At 42.3% G+C, this 23,452-nt stretch overlaps 1 protein-coding gene and 2 long non-coding RNA genes across 14 annotated transcripts in view; 2 read left to right on the forward strand and 1 right to left on the reverse strand.

The window, feature by feature from the left end:
• LOC145532616 (uncharacterized) overlaps positions 1–21,568 on the reverse strand; it is a 38,634-nt gene extending 17,066 nt beyond the window's left edge. Inside the window, exon 1 of the long non-coding RNA XR_014073433.1 lies at positions 21,493–21,568. This is a non-coding gene — a long non-coding RNA (uncharacterized LOC145532616). The remainder of the gene's footprint in view (positions 1–21,492) is intronic.
• The window catches only part of GALNT17 (polypeptide N-acetylgalactosaminyltransferase 17), a 419,610-nt gene that overhangs the window by 35,112 nt on the left and 361,046 nt on the right, over positions 1–23,452 (forward strand). The window lies entirely within an intron of this gene.
• LOC145532617 (uncharacterized) lies at positions 8,752–13,375 on the forward strand. Its single transcript, XR_014073434.1, has 2 exons — positions 8,752–11,587; positions 12,116–13,375. It is a non-coding gene; the product is annotated as an uncharacterized LOC145532617 (long non-coding RNA).

The raw sequence follows: 23,452 nt of genomic DNA on the forward strand, positions 1-23,452 counted from the left end.
CACTTGTACTTGAACCGAGTTCTGTCTGAGGTTTTTTCCTTTGAGACAACTTAAGAGACTCTTTAGTGCTTTCTGTGTCCCAGTGAAATGAAGCAGGACCCCCGTGTCCTCCACCTGCCTTTTGTCTGTCAAAAAACTTTAACCAAAGAATAAGTTTAACCAGAGAAGTGAGAAAATGCAGAAGCAAAGAAAAGTAGGACAAAATAATAATAGTTTAGTTGGTAAGCAAGGGCTTCCCTGGCGGCTCAGATGGTAAAGAAGCTACCTACAGTGAGGGAGACCCGAGTTCAATCACGGGGTTGAGAAGATCCCCTGGAGAAGGGAATGAGCACCCACTGAAGTATTCTTGCCTGGAGAATTCCATGGACAGAGGAGCCAGTTCACGGTGTAGCAAAGAGTTGGACACGACTGAGTGACTAATACACACACATACACGGTAAGCAAAGTCAGGAACCTTTAGTTTCTTCTTAAGGGCTGTAGATAATATTCTGAGCCATATCCTGTGAGCTGTTTGTGAATGCTGAAACCCCTACCAGGTGGAAGAAGTTAACTGCGTGGTGAGCAGACTGCAGCCATGACATAAGCTGCCGTAATTCTGAGAACTGGCCTCAAGGAGATGGAAGCAAAGCAACCCTGGAACTGAATACTAACCATACTTAGAAAAATCAAAATGGCACTGATCAGACCACTGCATGACCAATTTCAAGATGACTGTCAGAGCTGACTGGGCTGTTTCTGCATGTAGCCCCCTGCTTCCATCTATAAAAGCTCTCGTCCCCCTGATTGTCAAGGGGCTTCCCTGGTGGCTCAGGTGGTAAAGAATCTGCCTGCAATGTGGGAGACCCATGTTTGATTTCTGGGTCAGGAAGATCCCCTGGAGAAGGGAATGGCTACCCATTGCAGTATTCTTGCCTGGAGAATCCCATAGGCAGAGAGGAGCCTGGTGGGCTGCAGTCCATGGGGTTGCAAAGAGTTGGACACAACTGAGCGACTAACATTTTCACTGATTAGACGGCCTTTAGACAGGAGTCCATCCCACCTCCCTGCTGCCCCCCCCCCCCCGCCGCCGCCCGCCAGCTGCCCTGGTTGCCGGCATCCAAAATAAAGCAAACATTCCTTTCCACTAACCTTGCCTCTTTATTGGCTTTTGAGTGGTAAGCAGCCAGACGCAACTTTTGGTTACACCAACACAGCACGAGGCATCAAGTGGACCATGGGTGCCACCCTGCCCTGCCCTTGAGAAGGTCTTACTCAAGCTGGAGTGAGATGATGGAGAGTAAGCCATAGCCACTGGAGTGCTGCTATGGGGTCTGCTTGGAATGCTGGGGGGAAGGAGGGGGCATCTGAACTGAGTGTTGACATTTTCATAGAATGACAGAAAAAGAAAACAGAGAGGAGTTCCTCTATGCAGAGGTCATACCAGAGCTTTGGCAGTAAGGTGTGAGATCTTGGCCATGGGGTTGCAGAAGAGCTGGACATGGCTTAGTGACTAAACAACAATTGTTAACCTGTTACAGTGCAGTACTATTTAGCTGATTGTGTTAGTTGGGTACCTAGCTAATTTTGTTGGACTTACAAACAAGTTGGACTTATGAACATGGCCTCAGAACAGAACTCATTTGTATGTAGGGGACTTCCTCTATTGCTGTTGACCCTTTTTTTGAAAATGTAGTCTGTCTAAGGGCTGAAATGACAGAATTTGTAGTTCTGTGTAGGGAAAAAGGAAGATCAAGGAGTCTGAGATGACACCCATCATTCATAGAAAGGCCATATATTGGGTTGGCCAAAAAGTTCATTTGGGTCCCGAACGAACTTTACGGCCAACCCAACAGATAGAGGGACAGACCTCACCAGGAAAGGGGAGATGATAGGGAAGAAGTTTGGGTTTGGGTCCCATTGATTTGTCAGTAAAACGTGCATCAGAATAGCTTTATAAGCTGTAAAGCAATAGATGCAACATCATTCTAAGACTGGTCGAGTTTCCTAGTAATAGTTTTCTGATAGCTTTGAACTGAGTTGGGTTTCCTGGCCTCTCTGCCTGCTGAGTGCTGGGACTCTGAGCATTTGCTTCCTTCAGTGGAGTCAGAGCCACCAGTCAGAACCCAGCACTTAGTGAATTCATCCACCTGGCAATTATTGAGCACTTGTGGTATGCTGGGACTGAAAGACTTCAAGTGTAACCTGAAGACAACATTGCTTGAAAAAGCTTTGTCTCTAGGAGTGATGATGCCTGGGGCTACATGCTGATCACCAAGCTCCAAGTATACAGAGCTCTGAGCAGGAGCAGATGTAAAATATGCCCACTGGGCTTTTCCTTTCCTCTGGGTTCCCCATGGTGTGCACTGTTGCTGAGGTCTCTTGGGGCATGTATACTTCTGTCCCAAAGGAGAGAGCAAGCCACACCATATGGGACATTGATAGACACTAGGCTTTCTTGATTCCCAGGTCAGACTCAGATCAACAAGCTTCCATCCCCTCCTGCATCCCTAGGGCAGAAAACAGAGCCAGTGTCCAGATGACCCTGAGCAGTATCTCTGTCTCCATCTACTCGGTGTCCCAGAAAGCCTGCTTCCCTGGGAACACTGCACCCTACTCCTCACTCCTGACTTCCTACCTCTGAAATCTGATTTAGTATCATCCTTCCTGGGTAGGTTCTGGTACATATATACGTTTGATATTTATTTAGTTTTGGGCTGTGTTGAGTCTTTGTTGCGGCATGCAGAATCTTCACTGCAGGTTGTGTCACAGGGGTTCTGGAGCTCATGAGCTCAAGTAATTGTGGCGCATGGGCTTAGTGGCTCTGCGGCATGCGGGATCTTCCCCAACCAAGGATCCAACCTATGTCCACTGCAATGGAAGGCAGATTCTTAACCACTGGGCCATCAGGAAGTCCCCCTGATTCTGTTTATTTTGCTTCACTGTAGCTTGTACATAAATGACTCTCATTCAAGCTAGAAAGCACTGAAACTTAGGAAGAGTTCTGTTGAAGGAAGGAGCTTCTCTGCCTAGAGAGGAGGAAAGTTTCTTTGAGAAGGCATTTGAACTATACTTTGAGAGTCAGAGTTGTATATCTGAGATGACAGAGATGATAGAAAAAACATTCCAGTTATGAGTACCAGCTTGGAAAAAAACAGGGAACACGACAGAGTGATGTTTTGTTCTAAATGATTCTTATCAGCAATCTGCTTAAAGAGCACATGGGTAATTTGTGTGAGGTTATTTATGTCTTGAAATTCTTATTAGAATTATTGCATCTTGCCTGTATACGGACATTAGCTTTTATCAAGAAACCTGAGTAGATCCACTCAACTGAATTTAGACTGCAGATTAGGTCTTACATGAATAGAATCATCAAATTGGGAACATTTTGCCAGAACATTTTTGCTCGAAATTTTTGAGATGTTTTGCAAAGAGTTGTAGCATTTTAAAATCAACAGTGAAGTTTGATATAGAATAAATATTTATTTCTGTTGAAATTAAGGAAACTAAACCAGGAGGGTAAAGTTTGCTTGCCTAAAGATTTAAGTGATCTTCTAAACTGTGTTTTCCATCATCCTCTGTTTTTAATTCAGAGACCGCTGCGTGCATGTCATTTTCAGTGATATTCATGCCTTTCTGTAGGTTTGAATTACCATCTGCAGTTATTTTTCCTTCAGACTGAAGAACTTCCTTTAGCGTTTTTGTACCACAGGTCTGGTTATGATAAATTCTCTAATTTTGTTTATTTGAAAATACCTTTATTTCATTTTCATTTTTGAAGGATGATTTTGCTGCATGTTGGATTCTGGGTTGAAAGGATTTTTTGTTCAGTATATTAAAGATACCATTCCACTGTCTTCTGTCCTGCGTGGTTTCTGATGAGAAGTTCATCATTTGGATTATTTTTATTGTTGTTTTCTTGGTCATTTTTATTATTGTTCCCAGGGATGTACCATGTCATTTTTCTCTGGATGTTTTCAGGATGTTAACTTTATATTTTAGCAGTTTGCTTGGATGCAGTTTTCTTTATTCTACTTATGTTTTGTTGAGTTTTGTAAATCTGTTTGTCTTTCATTAAATTTGGAAGTTTTACATTTATTTCTTCAAAAATTTTTCCTGCCCCAATATGTTTCCTCTGCTTCTGGTACTCCAAATTTAAGTTGAACTGATTGATTTGTCACACAAGTTTCTGAGGCTCTGTTCATTTTTCTTCAATTTATTTTTCTGTTCTTCAGGTTAGTTTCTACTGATCTATCTTGAGGTTCACTGATCCATCTGCTATCACCAATATGCTGTTAATATCATTCCAATTATTGTTAATTTCTGTTTTGAGAATTCCCATTTGGTTCTGTTTGCACAGTATCTAATTTTTGAGATCTCTCAGTTCAGTTCAGTTCAGTCACTCAGTCGTGTCCGACTCTTTGCGACACCATGGACTGCAGCACACCAGGCTTCCCTGTCCATCACCAACTCCCGGAACTTGCTCAAACTTGATGTCCTTCGAGTCAGTGATGTCATCCAACCATCTCATCCTCTGTTGTCCCCTTCTCCTCCTGCCTTCAATCTTTCCCAGCATCAGGGTCTTTTTCAATGAGTCAGTTCTTTGCATCAGGTGGCCAAAGTATTGGAGTTTCAGCCTCAGCATCAGTCCTTCCAACGAATATTCAGGACTGATTTCCTTTAGGATGGACTGGTTGGATCTCCTTGCAGTCCAAGGGACTCTCAAGAGTCTTCTCCAGCACCACAGTTCAAAAGTATCAATTCTTCGGCTCTCAGCTTTCTTTATAGTCCAACACTCGCATCCATACATGACCACTGGAAAAACCATAGCTTTGACTAGATGGACCTTTGTCGGCAGCTGAGATCTCTCAGCTACTTATTAGTTGTGTATGTATTTTCATGCCTGTGGCTGATTCATGTCGATGTTTGGCAAAAACCACTACAATATTGTAAAGTAATTGGCCTCCAATTAAAATAAATTAATTTTTAAAAAAAGAAAAAAAAATTTGAACATTCATACAATAACTGCTTTTAAGTCCTTGTTTGGAATTTGAGCATCTGGATCATCTTTGAGTTAACTTAAAAATTACCTTTGTTTAAGATGGATTATATTTTGCATGTTTAGTGACTTTTAGAATCTGTTCTTAGACATTATGAAATACATGTTTTAGAAATTCTGGATCCTGTTCTGTTCCTTTCAATAAGATTTTTGTTTTAACAGTTGACTTGGCTGGTTTCAAAGTCCACGTCTGGAGCCTTGTGCTGGGGACCAACTAACATCTCCACTTATTTCATTTCCAGTTGCTGCTTTTTCACATCACCTCCTGAGGTCTCTCACCTCCATGTATAGTTTAGAAGTAAGTCAGAAATTTGGGTGAATTTCCACACAGATTTTCTGGGCTCACCCCATCTATAGTTTCTTTTCTCCCAGGATTTTACCTGTAACTTTCTGGCTATTCTTCAGGCCACTGAGTTTTCCTCTGATGCTTCAAGCCAGTTAAGGCTGTGGCTTTCTGCCATTCCTGTGTGTGTGCTAAGTCACTTCAGTCATGTTTGACTCTTGTAACTATATCGACTGTAGCCCACCAGGCTCCTCCATCCATGGGATTCTCCAGGCAAGAATATTGGAATGGGTTGCCATGCCCTTTTCCAGGGGATATTCCTGATCTAGGATTTGAACTTGAGTCTCTTATATCTCCTACATTGGCAGGTGAGTTCTTTACCACTAGTGCCACCTGGGAAGCCCGCCATCCCTAGATACATGCAAATTGGGTAGTGCTTGCCTGGGTTGGGAAGATCCCCTGGAGAAGGAAATGGCAACCCACTCCAGTATTTTTGCCTGGAAATTCCCATGGACGGAGGAGCATGGCAGGCCACAGCCCATGGGGTGGCAAAGAGTAGAACATGACTGAGCAACTAACACTTCAAGCAAAAGGCTGCTGCAAATTTATAGGTCTCTTCAGCAGTTGTCTTTCAAAGGTAGACTCTTGTCCATTTTCTGCCTGCTTTTGGTCCTTCTCTAGTACCTTTAAATACTTTTTTAAAAAAATCGTTAATATGTTTTGTCTAGATTTGATCATTGTTACCTGCAGAAGAGTTAGTCTGTACAAACTATTCAGACATATTGAAAGCGAGAGTCAACAATTAGATTTTCTTTACAGGTTTATTGAGGTATAATTGCTATCTAATAAACAATACATATTTAAAATCTACAACTTGATACAGTTGAATATATGTTTACACTCTAGACCATCACTGCAATCAGATAATGGTGAGTTTTTGAGTTTTATTAAGATGTCATATGAAAATGAATGGTAGAAAATAGGCTGTTTCATGCTTTATATTTTACAGATTGCTTTCAAAAGCAATATCTAATTTTGGTCTCCACAGTACCCCTGAGTTATGGACGGCATGTGTGGTTCTCCCCCATTCTCCAAATTCATAGGTTGCAGTCCTAACTCCCCGTGTGATAGCATTAGGAGATGGGGGCTTTGGAGGGTGAGCAGGTCATGAGGGTGGAGTCCTTATGAATGGAATTAGTGCTTGACTAAGAAGAGACAGGAGATCTTGCTTTCTTTCTCTGCTCCTCACTGTGTCAGGATACCACACAGTGGCCATCTCCAAACCAGGAAGCAACATTCACCGCCTACAGAATCTGCTGGCACCTTGGACTGCCTAGCCTCCAGGACTGTGAGAAATAGAGATTTGTTGTTTAAGCTATCCAGTCTCTGGTAAACCGTCCCTGAACTAAGACACCTTGTGAATGTCCAGTGGTTTTTTTTCCCCTAAATTAAAAAAATTAATTTTATAATTGGAGTACAATGACTTTACAATGTTGTGTCAATTTCTGAAATACAACAAAGTGAATCAGCTATATGTATATGTGTTAATATATTCCCTCTTGAGCCTCCCTTCCATCCCTGTAGGTCATCACAGAGCACCGAGCTGAGCTCCATGTGCTGTACAGCAGCTTCCCGCTAACTGTCTGTTTTACACATGGTAGTATTTATCATCAAAAAAGCAAGAGAGTTCCAGAAAAACATCTGTTTCTGCTTTATTGACTACACCAAAGCCTTTGACTGTGTAGATTACAATAAACTGTGGAAAATTCTGAAAGAGATGGGAATACCAGACCACCTGACCTGCCTCTTGAGAAACCTGTATGCAGGTCAGAAAGCAACAGTTAGAACTGGACATGGAACAACAGACTGGTTCCAAATAGGAAAAGGAGTACATCAAGGCTATATATTGTCATCCTGCTTATTTAGCTTATATGCAGAGTACATCATGAGAAATGCTGTGCTGGAAGAAGCACAAGCTGGAATCAAGATTGCCGGGAGAAATATCAATAACCTCAGATATGCAGATGACACCACCCTTCTGGCAGAAAGTGAAGAAGAACTAAAGAGCCTCTTGATGAAAGTGAAACAGGGGAGTGAAAAAGTTGGCTTAAAGCTCGACATTCAGAAAACTAAGATCATGGCATCTGGTCCCATCACTTCACAGCAAATAGATGGGCAAACAGTGGAAACAGTGGCTGACTTGTTTTTTTGGGTTCCAAAATCACTGCAGATGGTGACTGCAGCCATGAAATTAAAAGACGCTTACTCCTTGGAAGGAAAGTTATGACCAAACTAGACAGCATATTAAAAAGCAGAGGCATTACTTTGTCAACAAAGGTCTGTCTAGTCAAGGCTATGGTTTTTCCCATAGTCATGTATGGATGTGAGAGTTTGAGTATAAAGAAAGCTGAGCACTGAAGAATTGATGCTTTTGAACTATGGTGTTGGAGAAGACTCTTGAGAGTCCTTTGGACTGCAAGGAGATCCAACCAGTCCATCCTAAAGGAGATCAGTCCTGGGTGTTCATTGGAAGGACTGATGTTGAAGCTGAAACGCCAATACTTTGGCCACCTGATGAGAAGAGCTGACTCATTTGAAAAGACCTTGATGCTGGGAAAGATTGGGAGCAGGAGGAGAAGGGGACGACAGAGGATGAGATGGTTGGATGGCATCGCCGACTCAATGGACATGAGTTTGGATAGGCTCCAGGAGTTGGTGATGGACAGGGAGTCCTGGCGTGCTGCGATTCATGGGGTCACAAAGAGTTGGACACAATTGAGCGACTGAACTGAGCTGAACTGAGTGTATATATGTGTTCTGGGCTGAATTGTCCCTTCCCCAACGGTCCTTATCCCAGACAAAATCATCTGTTTAAGTACTAACCTGCAGAGCCTCTGAATGTAACCATATTTGGAGGTAAGGTCTTTGTTGTTTAGTTGCTGATTCATGTCTGATTCTTTTGTCACCCCATGGGCTGTAGCCCACCAGGCTCCTCTGTCCATGGGATTTCCCAGGCAAAAATACTGGAGTGTGTTGCCATTTCCTCCTTCTTCCTGACCCAGAGATTGAACCTGCATCTCCTGCACTGGCAGACAAATTCTTTACCACTGAGCCACCAGGGACACCCCTGAAGCTTGCTTCCAAACTACTAAATCAACACTTCCCTAACTGGCCTGCACATCAAAATCACCACCTGAGGCCTGGAGTGGCCCCTCCCCCCGGTCTGCATTTCCAACAGGTCCTGCTGAGGCTGCAGGCTCAGGGCCACACTTGGAAGAAGTAACTGCTCAAGGTCAAGTGAACCTTTGTGAATTCTGCGGTCTGCCCTTTCTTCTTTGGGGCTAACTGTGAATGTGTTCCTCCCAACCTTGTCGACTGCAGTCGCCAATCAGAGAGGTGTCTTTGCGATCATTAATCATGATTTAACATTTGTAAGAAATCTACTTTATGACTTCGCTTGAACTCTGGAGCCTTGTTTCTGGAGCCTCTCGGGGAACGTGTGGAGAGCACGGCATGTTCTATGGCAGATTCTTCGTGAGCAAACGAGACAGCTTGCCAAATGGTACAGCAGCGCCCGTGTCCTGGGGAGGGCAGAACTGGCTGTTCTGGCAGCCAATGCAGTGGGAGGTTCTGGAATTCTGTGATGCTCATTAGATTATCTGCAGAATCTTTGCGAGTCCTGGGGAGGGTGTCCTGAAATCTCCCCAGTTTGTTGGGCTTCTTCTTGGGTTTCCCTTTGGATTGCAAAGAAAATTATGTCTGTTTGTGAATCGCTTAATGTTTTCAGGCTTTGCAAGCTTGGTCTTTGGATACAGAGGGTAATTGATTATTTCTTAGACTAGACCATGTGTGTTTCATGTCAGGACTGTTGGGGCACTATGGACCTTGCGTAATGGCATGACTCTTCTGTGATTTTAAGACTCAGATGTGCAGAGGGACGGGTTCAGCTTTTTTTCCATTTAGTGTCAATTTACGGCCTGAGACATGACAATGTCATTTCCCCAGGAACTAAGCCTGAACCATGGGCAGCACATCCACCCACTCTCTGGCTGGACATTTAACCATTTCACCCATCTGGTCCAGGGCAGCTGATGGCTTTGCTGGTCGCATTCACTCCTCCCCCCGCCCCCAGTGCGGTGCTTTAAGACAGGAGAAATCACCCTGAGCAAACAACACTGGCCTGGACCAGTGGTCCAGACCTAGAAGTTTTCCCAATTCTTACCTCTCAGTTTGGACGGTATGTATTTTACGAAGGCTCCCCAGGCCTATGTTTTAAAGATGCAGGGACCTTACAGGGTTGTTGAATTCTTCCCAAGGAGAGTTTCCCCTTTAGCGTTTCTGTAGGTGAGAGCTGATTCTGGGTTCTCCAAGACCTTGATGTCTGAGCCCTTCAAGAACTCATGTCAGAGTTGCACCCCCAACCCTCCCCTCGGCCAGAGTCTAGCGTCTGCTGCTGCTTGTCTTTAAAAACCAACAGACGGATAAATGACATCAGCAACCACACCTTCACTAAAGAACTGCCACACCGTGTGTTCCGGGCTGAGTTGTCGTTCTCCCCCTCTCCTGCTAAAGGCGTATGTTTTAAGTCTTAACCTGTAGAGCCTCCAAATGGAACCATATTTGGAGGTAAGGTCTTTCCTGCTGTTGTTTAGTTGCTCAGTCATGTCCGACTCTTTTTCGATCCCGGGGACTATAGCCTGCCAGGCTCCTCTATCTATGGAATTTTCCAGGCCAGAATACTGGAGTGGGTTGCCATTTCCTTCTCCAGGGGATCTTCCCGACCCAGGGACTGAACTCACCTGTCCTGAATTGCAGGCGGATTCTTTATGACTGAGCAACCTGGGAAGCCCGGGTAAGGTCTTTAATGAGATAATTAAATTGAAAAGAGGTCTTTAGGGGTGGGTCCTAATCCAGTGGGACAGACTCTTTATAATAAAGATGAAAGGTGGACACAGAGGGAAGACCATGTGAGGACATATGAGAAAGTGACCGTCTACAAGCCCAAGGAGAGAGGCCTCGGAAGAAACCCACCCTGCCCATACCTTGATCTCACATTTCTAGCCTCCAGCCTGTGAAAAAGCAAATGCCCATTGTTTAAGCCACTGAGCCTTTGGTACTTTGTTAAGGCAGCCCTAACAAGCTCATGGGTTTCCCAGCTGGTGCTAGTGATTCGGAATCCACCTGCCAATAGATGCAGCTTTGATCCCTGAGTTCGGAGAGATCCCCTGGAGTAGGAAATGGTATCCCACTGCAGTATTCTTGCCTGGAAAAATCCCATGGACAGAGGACCCTGGTGGGCTACAGTCCATGAGGTTGCAAAGAGTCTGATGGGAATGAGCGTGCGCGCACACACACACACAAAACAGTCTAGTACACAGTGTCGGGAACTCCCTGGTAGTCCAGTGGTTAGGGCTCCGCTTCCACTGCAGAGGATAAGGGTTCAATCCCTGGTGGCAGACTAAGGTCCTGCATGTCGCATGGCGAAAACAAAACAGAAAAGCCCCCAAACCACAGTGTCATGCCACTGAAGGAACCCAGATCTTTCAGATGATTTATCGCCTTTCTGGGCTTGGACGCCGGGGCCCATTTACTCCATCTTCTCCAGCTTTGTCCCTTAGGCCTATGTAGAAAGCTATAATCAGACACAGGCTCTGCTGGTTGGTGTCTCCACTGACACACTTAACCTTAGGTGAACCCTCCCCATCTTCAGCTCAGCCATCTAAGAGACTTACCCTCTAGGGAAAGGCTCTGTGGGGTTGGAGAATGCCCTCTTTGACTAAATTTGCCAACTTTGCCAATCCTCAGCCCAACTTTCAGATTGTGTTTTCTTTTCTCAAGGTGGAGAGCAGCTGGTTGCTTAAAAAAGGCCATGAGATTGGGGTCTACACATATACACCATCGACACTGTGTATAAAATAGGTAACTAATGAGAGCCGACTGTGTAACTCAGGAAACTCCACTCAATGCTCTGTGGTGACCTAGATGGGAGGGAAATCCAAAAAAGAGGGGATACATGTATATATATAGCTGAATCACTTTGCTGTACAGTAGAAATTAACGGTGTAAAGCCATTATACACTAATACAAATTAATTTTAAAAATAAAGGGCATGCTCTTAAAAATGAAAGGCCGTGCACTTCTTTCCCTTCCTGGCTTCAGTGTATGGCAGGTATTATTAAAGACCCATTTTATGTGATCCTACGAGTAACCATACCTGCAAGTGCTGAGCCAGTGGCGTTACCTGGAACTCTAAATTGACTCTTACAGTGACACTAAAAATTGCCTGGGAAATGAGAGAGGGCAGTTCAGGGCTGAATCTGGAATCAGCCAGCCACATAAACCGTGGAAACAGGTGACAGGCATGATCTCATGTTCTACAACTCAGCTTTCATGTCTGCAAAATGAGGGGTAATAATTACAGTCAGCCAGGGACTCCCCTGGTGGTCCAGTGTTTAAGAATTCCCCTTTGCAATTCAGGAGATGTAGGTTCTATCCCTGGTCAAGGAAGTAAGATTCCACATACCACACAACAGCTAAGCCTGAGAGCCTCAACTAGAGTCCATGCACCCCAACAAAAGATCCCACATGCCTCAACAAAGACCCGGTACAGCCAAATAAATAAATGTTAAAAAATATTAGAAAAATAATTAGTCATCCATAGGGTCATTGGGCTTCCCAGGTGGCACTAGTGGTAAAGAACCTGCCTGTCAATGCAGGAGACATAAGAGATGCAGATTCCATCCCTGGATCGTCGGGAAGATTCCCCTAGAGGAGGGCATGGCAACCCACCCCAGTATTCTTGCTTAGAGAATCCCATGGACAAGGGAGCCTGGTGGGCTGAAGTCCATGGGGTCACAAAGAGTCACACATGACTGAAGCGACTTAGCACGCAAGCACACATGCATAGGGTCATTGTGTATTTCTACACTTAGAGATAGAATATATGAAGCAGAAACTCTACCAGAGTGAACACTCAGGAAAACTTAGTTAACTGTTAGCATTATTACTTTCACAGTAAAGACCTCCAGGCTAATTCAAGATTCCTATATGCCCTCTGAATCACCAGAGATATTTAAAACAAGGGTGGTTATAATCTTTATGTTAAGTATCAGTTATTCTATTTAGGATCTCCAAAAATGGTAATCCATGTAATTGGGTATGGAACCTGTTTTTGAACAAAGAGAATTCAGCTTTTTTTGTGGGGTCTTAAGTCCTTCAATGTGTATTTCCTGGTTAACTTCCTTTGTTATGTAGAACCAGAAGCTAAAATTGCATCTCTTTCTAAATTTTCTTTCTCCTCTCCAAGGGGAGGAAACACTTACCTACTTGGGTTTAGAATCTAGGACCCAGATGTTCACGGTGAGCTGGGTTGTGGCTCACCTTGTGCATAAGTGTATGGCCTCTTTTGCTTTCTCCCATCCAGGCTGAGCTGGACTGTGCCTCCTGGGGGAGGCCTGACTATCTTAATGTCTTTGCTCTTCTCCTGTGGGTGCTCCATGGCTTTCATATTTTAAGTAGAGAGTATAAGAGCTTGCATTTTGGGTTTGGGCTTAGCAGATGGAAGAGACTCTTAGAGCTCTATCCAAGGACTCCTAAACCAACCAGATTTCACTTTGCATTGGCCATTGCCTTTTTTTGTGTGTTTATAGATCCGACTATTGTAACCCCGTGGACTGTAACCTACCAGTCTCCTCTCTCCATAGGATTCTCCAGGCAAGAATACTGGAGTGGGTTGCCATAGCTTCCTCCAGGGAATCTTCCAGACCTAGGGATCGAACGTGCATTTCCTGCATTGCAGGTGAATTCTTTACCACTGAGCCACCAGGGAAGCCCATGATTTCCCTATGCAGTACCAAAATGAAAGTGGGATTTGAGCTGATACAAACAAACTCAGCTACCTGGTCCTGTAAGGCAAGATCAACACTGTAATGGAAAATAAGTATTCTCCCCGAGGCAAGAAGCAAGAAATGCTGGGCTTGTTGCATCCTGCAACTCTTTCCCTCAGGACAGAGCCTGTGTTTTTCTTATTTTCTCTTTTTCTCCCCAAAGATAAACACCCAGGCAGGTAGCTGCCCCCAACCCTGCTCCCTAAATCCCTTTCCTGTTTTCTCTGGATTTTGTATTTAAGAATCTAAGTCATAAATCCCTGACAAATGGACCTAGCCACAGGGTGAGAAGGCATTAACTGCAAAAAAAAAAAAAAAAAAAAGACAACATTTCCAAGTTAGTAGATACTTTAGAATGATTAATTAAACAAGAAAATCTGGGATAAAGATACGGGGAAACTTGCAAGGGACAAGTAGAAATCTCTCCTGAATTATGCTCACTTTTGTCTGCTTTGTCTGTTTAGATCATTGTTGTTAGTTTTGCTCAGTAATTTTGTTTTCAGGGAAGCCACAAACATAAGCTGTTTCCTAGTATTATTTTTTTCCTCCTGTCCATTTTCCATCGTGGGATACTTTGTTATTTTGAGAATATTTGTTTTTGTTCTTTAGTCTCTTAGTCGTGTCTGAATCTTTGCGGCCCCACAGACTGTAGCCCTCCTCTGTCCATGGGATTCTCTGGGCAAGAATACCGGAGTGGGTTGCCATTTCCTTCTCCAAGGGATCTTCAGGAGCCAGGGCTTGAACCTGCATCTCCTGCATTGTCAGGTGGATTCTTTTCCATTGAGCCACCAGGGAAGCCCTTTGACAGTGTAGTTTGTGCGTAAAAGTCAAGAGTTGCTGTCCTGCTATTGTGCCGAGGACAGTGCTGTTTGCTGAGAACCATGTCACTTTACATGTTGAAATGTCTGTCGCAAAGCTCTGGACACATCACTGGGTCACTGGACACAAGTGTATGTCACAAGACACAAGTGTATGTCACAAGAAATGGGTCCTGGGGACGTGAAGATGCAGGGGAGGCTGTATCCCCTTTCACTAGGGAATCTCGGTTTAAATGTAAAATATCCCTGGGTATGTTAAGTATCTATATATTGATTCATGCCCCATAGCTCATAAAGAAGATAAAACAAGGTTTTGAAACAAGAGAGGAAGGCTATATGTACAAAAGGGTTTGCTACTTCTTGGAAGACAGCCTTTCTCACGGTCCTTCACTTGAGTCGTTTCTGCCAACAGAGGTGATGGGGTGGCATGCCTGGTGTTTAGGTGCCAGAGGGGTCCACAAGAACCAGAGACTGACTGGTCTGCTGTCTCAGTTCCTGGAGAGGATGGGCAGTTGGAGAGTGGGAGGCAGGGGCAGTCTTGGCCGTGAGAGCTGACCGGTCATTGTGGTCCAGTGGTGGTTGCAGGCAGAGAGCAAGCAAGGATGCAGGTCACTGATGCTGTGGCCATGCACTGAAGAGGCCTCTCAAAGGATGTTTTGGGTGAGAAGTCGGGAGAAGGGTTGCCCTGTCCTCACCCCTGCCTCAGGCAGAACGTCTTTACTTTGAACTTCTTATGTATTGGGCATGTCCCATAGGACTGTTTGAACAAAGACCGTAGATAAAATAAGGTTAACAACCACTTCTTCTGAGGAATCCCAAAAGACTTGAGGCTTGGTCATTAGGAACAGCTGGTCATTAAGGAAAAGCAGCTGCACAACGTGAGCTTGAACTTGAATTTGAAATGTGAAGCTAAGAATGCACCGAGTCCCAAAGAAAGAGAGCTCAATTTAGAGCTAAGATCCTGCCCTTCTGTTTCTTTAAAAAACATTTTTTTTTTTTAGTATTTCTAAATTGGGGGGTAATTTACATATAGAGTGAAATGCAAAGAACTTGACTGTACAGTTTGATCAGTTTGAACAAATCTGATTCATTTGTGTAATCCACACCCCACCAATATGTAATAGAAAAATTCCATCATGCCAGAAAATTCTCTTTGTACCTCTCCTTGGTGAGTTTTCCGCATCTACCAGAAACAAGCATGATTTTGATATTTTTGGTCATAAATTAGTTCCCCCTGTTCTGGAATTTCACAGAAATGAAATCATAAAGTATATATTCTTTTTTCTTCACTCAGATTAACGTTTTTGCATTTATCTTTGTTAGGGGTCTGTAAGCTTTTTCTTAAAGGAGCAGATAGTAAATATGTCAGGCTTGCTGGTGGTCACAAGGTCTCTGGCAGTATGCAAATAACTGGGGGCAGTTCTGTTTCAATAAAACTTTATTTACAAAAATGAGTCGCTGGTTTGCAGGTATAATTTGCTGACCCCTAATTGGTGTCATTTTGTTTATCAAGAGTCTTGTTCCTTTTTATTTCTGAGAAGTATTCCATGTATGGATATATCATAGTTTATTTATTTTCCTGTTGATGGATAGATACTCAGGCCCTTTCCAGTTTGAGGCTATTATAAGTAAAACTGCTATGAATGTTTTTGTGTAAGACTTTTGTGTGCCTCAATTTCTCCTGAATAAAAATCAAGGAGTAGAATAACTGTGTCATAAGTCTTGAAAGAGGGGCTTCCTGGGTGGCCCAGTGGTAAAGAATCAGCCTGCCAATGCAGGAGACATGGGTTCTATCCCTGGGTCGGAAAGATCCCCTGAAGGAGACAATGGCAACCCATTCCGGTATTCTTTCCTGGGAAATTCCATGGACAGAGGAGTCTGGAGGGCTAGTCCATGGGGTTGCAAAGAGTCAGCAACTGAGCACATATGCATGCAAGTCTTGAAGAAACTGCCAGATAGTTTTACAAGGTCATTTTACCAAGATACACTTCTGTCAGCAACATCTGAGAGTTCCGGTTGCTCCTCACCCTTGCAACATTCAGTGTTGTCAGTCTTTTTCATGTTAGCCATTCTAGTGGGTGTGGAGTGGTGTCTTATCACACTCTGCCTGCTTCTGGATTGATGGGCTTCAGTCCTAGTCATTATCTTTATTTCAAGACACATCTCTTCCTGTTATTAACCTCCCAGGCATTCAATACCCTCTCCTTACACACAGAGGGCTTCCCAAGTGGCTCAGTGGTAAAGAACCCACCTGCCAATGCAGGAGACATGGATTCAGTCCCTGGGTTGGGAAGATCCCCTGGAGGAGGAAATGGCAACCCACTCCAGTATTCTTCCCTGCGAAATCCCATAGACAGAGGAGCCTGGCGCTCCATGCAGTCCATGGGGTCACAAAATGTTAAACACGACTCAGCTACTGAGCGTGAGCACAAGCACCTTACACAGAACCTGGGCGGGTAAGTGACATGTACTGACCCAGAATCTCTGACAGTGTGTATTTTGGTCTTTAATCATCATCTACTTTAATTGCCCACGTGAGTCAGATTTTATACTAATACCCGTTTGCCTTCTTTGCTGTAGACTCCACTTCCTTCACTCAGCCGATGGGACAGAGCTGGAAGAAAGAAGGCAGCAGTGACATCATTTCTGGTTTCACAAATGCCGTGGTCTTTCTTCCTTCAGAGCTTTCAGACTGGGCTGGCTCTCATTTGTTGAAATACTCAGTCAATTCCTTCCTGCCATATGGTTGATTTTCCCTGAGGGTGAGGGAAAAGATTGAGAAAAGAGACTCATATGCTGCTGGTTATTCTGTTGTGTTTGGATGTGGAGTTTAATTTGTGTTGGAAAATAGCAGTATTCTTATTTCATTCTTTCTTCCTTCTTTTATAAAAGGAAAGAATGAAAGCTGGGAAATTAACTACAGAAATAGCAAGTGAATGATAAAATAATGAGTTGTTGGTCCATGTGCAGTTAAAAAAGGAAGAATGTTTTACTTTCTTTTGATGTGAATTGACAAAAAAAGCACACTGACTTGTATCAGTGTGGTTTCTTAGATATAAAGCTTTATTGTATCTGCTCTCTTACTCACTAGTAAAAATAACCCTGTGATGTTATCAGATATGATGCTCCTTTCATAAGTGAGGAACCTGAAGGTCACAGGGGTGTGGTAACTTGTCCACGGTCGCTTAGCCTGGACTACGGTCCTGGTTGAATAGGAATTTGAAATTGCAAATTTCATGGTTTGTTGTAAGATACTTCAGAGAATTTTTTTTTAGAAAGACTAATTTCCCCCCTCATTTTGGAAAAAGAGATATGAGATCATAAAAGAAAAGCTTTTGGATCTTCAAGGTCAAATAATGCCAATGTAGGAAGGTACAATATTGAAATTATCGGAAGAAGAAGGGACAGGTAGGTTTTGAGGAAGTGACCTTCACTTAGAGATTCATCCATGTGATGAAAGAAAGCCTGTCTTTGGCATTGGTGCCTACCGGTGGGGACCTGATGTGATGGGGGGACAGTCTGGGCTCTGATGAACAGTTCTGATGAAGCTTCTGTCCCTGGAGAGGTCATTTAATCCCTCTGTACCTCTGTTACCTCACCTGTAAAATGGGTTCTTGGATATGATCTTTTCTCTTTCCGTTTCTAAACTTCACTCATATCTAATGTAACTTTAGTTTTAGTTGCTCCCTTGAATTAAAGAGTGATGTCTTTATCATCCTTTGGTATTGATGACCATCAGTGTCTAGTGCTGCCTCAGATTTGTATGGTCCTATTGGAGTAAAGTTCTTAAGGAAGGAATTAAATGGACCAAGAGATGGATAAGAGCTGTCTGTCCCTGTGTCTGGAGACACTATAATGGACTCTGGCCACAGCTTCTGACTCTTGAATCCATTTTTAGATCCAGGGCTATGAGTTGATACAGAAACATGCTTGCCCAGCTCTGGCCTGGAATGGAGGGAGTAAGTGGAGAGGCAATAGTAGCTAATATATATATATATATACACACACACACACGCATATGTATGTATATATATATACACATACATGTGTGCTAAGTCACTTCAGTTGTGTCTGACTCTGTGCGACCCTATGGATTGTAACCCACCAGGATCTTCTGTCCATGGGATTCTCCAGGCAAGAATACTGGAGTGGGTTGCTGTGCCATCCTCCATGGGATATTCCCAACCCAGGGATCAAACCTGTGTCTCATAGGTCTCCTGTGTTGGGCAGGGGGCGGGGTTCTTTACCAATAGTGCCACCTAGGAAGCCATATGTATATATATAGCCTGTGCCTCGTGCCTGCTCAGAACTTAACATTCATTACTTACCTTATTGAAAGTTGCTCAGTCACATCCGACTTTTTGTGACCCCACGGACTATACAGTCCATGGAATTCTCCAGGCCAGAACACTGGAGTGGGTAGCCTTTCCCTTCTCCAGGGGATCTTTCCAACCCAGGGATCGAACCCAGATTTCCTGAATTGCAGGTGGATTCTTTACCAGCTGAGCCACAAGGGAAGCCCAAGAATACTGGAGTGGATAGCCTATCCCTTCTTCAGCGGATCTTCCCGACCCAGGAATGGAACTGGGGTCTCCTGCATTGCAGGCAGATTCTTTACCAACTGAGCTATCAGGGAAGCCACACTTACCTTACTATGTCCTCATAGTAACTCTGAGGACTATGATTAACCCTATTTCACAGATGAAGTCTTCCTAAAGCCGTAAGGTGCCAGAGCTGGGATCTGAACCTAGGCTGGGTAACTCTAGAGCCTAAACTCTTAACCATTATTTCACAAGTAGTCACAAAATAGTAATATTGATAAGCCAGTGTTTCTTGATGCTCACTTTTGGCCAGGCACAGTGCTGAGTACTATCCATGTATTAGGAAGCTGTGGGGAGAGAGGAAGTTTGGCTGGTAGGATGGACCATCTACTTACCTGTCCTCCTATCCATCTTCCTATCTGCCTACCTATTCTCCCAGGTATTCACCCACCCAACCAGCCATCTACCGAGCCAGCCAGCCATTCACCTGCCCACTCAGCTACTGAGCCAACCATTCACCTATATCTCTAGCCACCCATCCTGCTATCCGCCCAACGTCGTATACTAGCAGGCTGTAGAGTTATAAAGAAGAATAAAACCTCTTGCCTTCTCTTAAGAGGTTGATGTCACTGTAATAGAAACTCTCTTTCCTGTCTTCATTAAAGTAAAACGTGCACTTCTTCTTAGTGAGTTAATAGTCAATTCCCTTTGGATTAATACTGCTGCTTCCCTATAAACACGTATTTCCCCAGCAGAGAAAGCTGCTGATTTCTTGAAGTAAAGGCACAAATGTTTTTAACTCAGTACCTTGTGTTGAAAAGCAATTCCTTCCAAAGAAGCTTTCATAGCTTCTTTGTGATAATGGCAGGTTATTCTTGGGATAAGGGTGTTTCCTTTTAGAATCCTCTGCTATGTAATCAGGTTATCTTGAAATGTCTGTGCTTGACCAGTGGTTCTGGGCAGGCAGTGTGTGGAAGGTGTTTTCACAGTGATGAATCACCCCACTTTGGTCTGCCTATGCTGTGGGCTCGTCGCCATTATGAGCACCCCTGTAAATAATTCCAGAATACGTTCCTTGGGACCCTGTGGCCAGGTGCGATTTTGGCCTTCACTGCACATATCTGTGGGTGTGACATGCTTTAACAATTTCTCAAAGCCAGCTCGGAAGAATTTAAAGTGGTATATTTGCTCTGTGTGTACTTTTATCCTGCAAAAGTGTTTAAAAGATTGCATTATAAACTTCTATTACTGTGTCCAAATTATTTTCATCTCTCCTTGTCCTCATTCCATCTTTATTTAAACACATGGACCTTTTTACATGGTTAAAGTTATTATGGATATTCAATTTTTTCAGCTTCACATTACTTGGTAAATGTTCTTTCTTGCTCCTACACGGCTGTAATGACCCTGTAATAGCCCATGGTTTAATATACCTTTATTGCTTTTCCATTTGCTATTGCTGGATTTTAGATCATTTCTATCTTTTAAAAATAATCAAATGCTTCTCTCCATTCCTAGCATCTGTATACGGAAAGGGTAAAAAAAAAAAAAAAAAACACAAGCAAACTCTTTTTTTCTTCTTTTGAATATTTACATACATTTATGTGATTGGGCTATTGTCATATTTTTAATTACTCTTTATATAACTAGTCAGACTTTCTTCCCACAGAATTGAGCCAATTTACTCACCTTCCTGCCAAAGCCAGGCTTACTAATTTTTCTTTGTTTTTCCAATTCAATAAATTTTCAAGAATTTGTCCACTGTTTTGATTTGCATTTCTGTAATTACCAACACCATTAAACCTATTTTCATTTACTATTTTCAGTTACTGTTTACTAAAGGAGTTTGTTCATCCACATGTTCATGTTTGGGCTGTAGACAAGAGGAATGTTTTTCCTTTATATGAGGTGTGTTTGTATATATGGGGCTTCCCTGGTGGCTCAGTGGTAAAGAACATGATTTAGCAACTAAACAGCAGCAGTTTGTATATATACTGGGTGTTTTTTTTTCTGTGTATGTAATAATAATATTTAAGTCTGAGTTTTTCAGTGGTATTGTCTTCCTTTTATTTAAGGTTTTCTAGGCTTAAAAGTTGATAAGAGTTATAAAATTACATGTAATAGTAACTGCTGCTTGCTTAGTACTCAGATATTTATTGAATGAATGAATATCTTTCCTTTGAAATCGCTTCTAATAATAATACCTTTAAAAGCCTTTTACTTGGGAGAAGAATTGTTTTATTCTAGTTTTTCCTGTGGTTTGATTGGTTGTTTTTTTTTTTTCCCACTAAATTTAGGTTGAATATGGATCTAAGCTTATTTTTCTACATTTTGTTGTTTGGTTTCTATTATGTATGTTATTAAATTTTATTTTACTCTTCCATTTATTTAATTCTTTAGAAGTTTGGATCTACTTCTGGGGTCTCTCTTTTGCCTCAGCGATCTGAGGCTTGGCTTTAAGCCATTATTACTGTCTCTAATATGTTTGTTTTGAGCATTTCCTAGTATATAATGGAGAAAATTCCCTTTATTCATTCCTTTTTATTTATCCTTTCCCTCCAATGCTAATATATTTCTCTTTTTTTTTGCAATTTTTACCTGGATTTTATATAAAGCAGTATAAATAAGTAAGAAAAGGTTTTATGGAGCCAAAGAATTATAAAGGGCAGCTTTCCCTTCTCTAGTTCCAGTGAAATATAATAGAGAAGTTTTAGTTATATTTAAGAAAATGCATCATACATAACTGATTGTGGTAATCTATATATACACACACATATATAAATATTTATATATATATATAAAATCATTATGTTTTATACCCAATAAATACAATGTTTATGTCAATTATATCTCACTAATAAAAAAAATCATTACCCAGATGATATTACAACAATAGTAAAGAAAATAAAGTGGAAAACTTACTCACAGTCACCTTGAAGTCACATTTTCTTGAAGCGCACCTGCGTGTGACCTAAGTCTCCCAGTCGTGTCTGACTCTTTGTGACCCCATGGACTGTAGCCCGCCAGGCTCCTCTGTCCATGAGATTCTCCAGGCAAGAATACTGGAGTAGGTTGCCATGCCCTCCTCCAGGGGATCTTTCCAACCCGGGGATCGCACCTGTGTTTCTTATGTCTCCTGCCTTGACAGGCAGGCTCTTTACCACTAGCACCATCTGAGAAGCCTGAAATGCAAAAAATCCTGTTTAAATGTACAATAAATTTTAAACAGTTTTTAATTTTAGCTTAATTTAGTTTCTATTTTAAATTTATCCATTTAACTTTATATTATAAAGATTTCTCTGTATTATTATGCTTTAATAATGGTTGTTTTACATGAGTCAGTAAACTATTACATTGAGTCATTGTTTGGCAATTTACTTAACTTAGTTCTTTTGCTAAATAATTCAGCTGTTTCTAACATTTTGCTATTATAGATAATGCAGTAATAAACTTTGTAGTCCATATGGCTTTTTCTTGTTGAGAATGATTTTTTAGGATATGTCACCGAAATGAAGTCACTAGGCCAAATCATATAGACATACGAGTGTTTATAGAAGTTGCCACATTGCTCTCCCAGTTTGAGAATATGTACAAATTGTGTAATGTAAACAAATGCTTGGTGAATTTTACCACAGCTTTGCTTTTTTATAAAATATATATTCATAGGCATATATTGCTATATATATTTCATAAAATATATATTCATGCATATAGCTATCTATATAGCAATATATATTTTATATCATAAAATATACATTTGTATGTTATATTACTATAAACATTTCACAAATGTATATTCATACATGCATAGCTTTATTATATCAATATGTTTCATAAAACATATTCATATATATGTAGCAATAGTCATTCTTGTATGCATGAAATTAGGGCTTCCCAGGTGGCATAGTGGTAAAGAATCTGCCTACCAATGCAGGGTTCGAACTTGGGTTCGATTCCTGGGTTAAGAAGATCCCCTGGAGTAGAAAATGGCAACCCACTCCAGTATTTTTGCCTGGGAAATCCCATGGATACAGGAGCTTGGCAGGTTACAGTCTATGGGTCACAAAGATTCAGACATGACCGAGTGACTAAGACACACACACATATGTGTGTGTGTGTATTTATACATACAAGGTGACACATAGTTTCAGTTTGTATTTCTTTGAGATTGAACATTTCTCCTTTTGTTCAATTATATGGGACTTCTTTATTTATTTTTGGCTGCACTGGGTCCTTGTTGCTGAGTGGGCTTTCTCTAGTTGTGGCAAGCAGGGTCTACTCTCTGGTTGCAGTGCACGGGCTTCTCATTCCAGTGGCTTCTCTTGTTGGGGAGCACAGGCTATAGGTTCACAGGCTTAGGTAGTTGCAGCGTGCTGGCTCAGTAGTTGTGGCGCATGGGTTTAGTTGCTTCGAGGCCTGTAGGATCTCCCGGACCAGGGATTGAATCCATGTCCCATTCATGGCAGGCAGATTCTAATCCACTGTGCCACCGGAGAAGTCTAGTGATATTACTCTTTAAAGTGAAACTCATTCCCTAAATTCCTCCTCAGGAATTCTCTCCTAGGCAATATGTAGCCCTGATTCTAATAGTATTATTTTATTTTTAGGGTTTCTCACTAGTGATGACATTTCTGTGAGGTGTAAGGAGAGAAAAGTTCTGTTGTCAGGACAGCCAAGGTGGTGGTTTCTAGGGCAGCTGTGATGAAGACCTCTACCTGGGCAGACTCCTTTATATCTTCGGCTGTAGGATATTGACCATCTCTGCGTTCTTCCACTTTCTCCCTTTGTTTTTCTCTCTTTATTCAAGATCCCCCTCTTCTCCTTAAGACTGCTCAGTGAAGTTCAATCTCTCTGGAACCTACCAGTCTAATTTGTGATGCCTTTCT

This window comes from Giraffa tippelskirchi, chromosome 13 (assembly GCF_054371585.1).
Source record: "Giraffa tippelskirchi isolate mGirTip1 chromosome 13, T2T-mGirTip1v1.2.pri, whole genome shotgun sequence".
In the NCBI taxonomy this organism is placed as follows: Eukaryota; Metazoa; Chordata; class Mammalia; order Artiodactyla; family Giraffidae; genus Giraffa; species Giraffa tippelskirchi.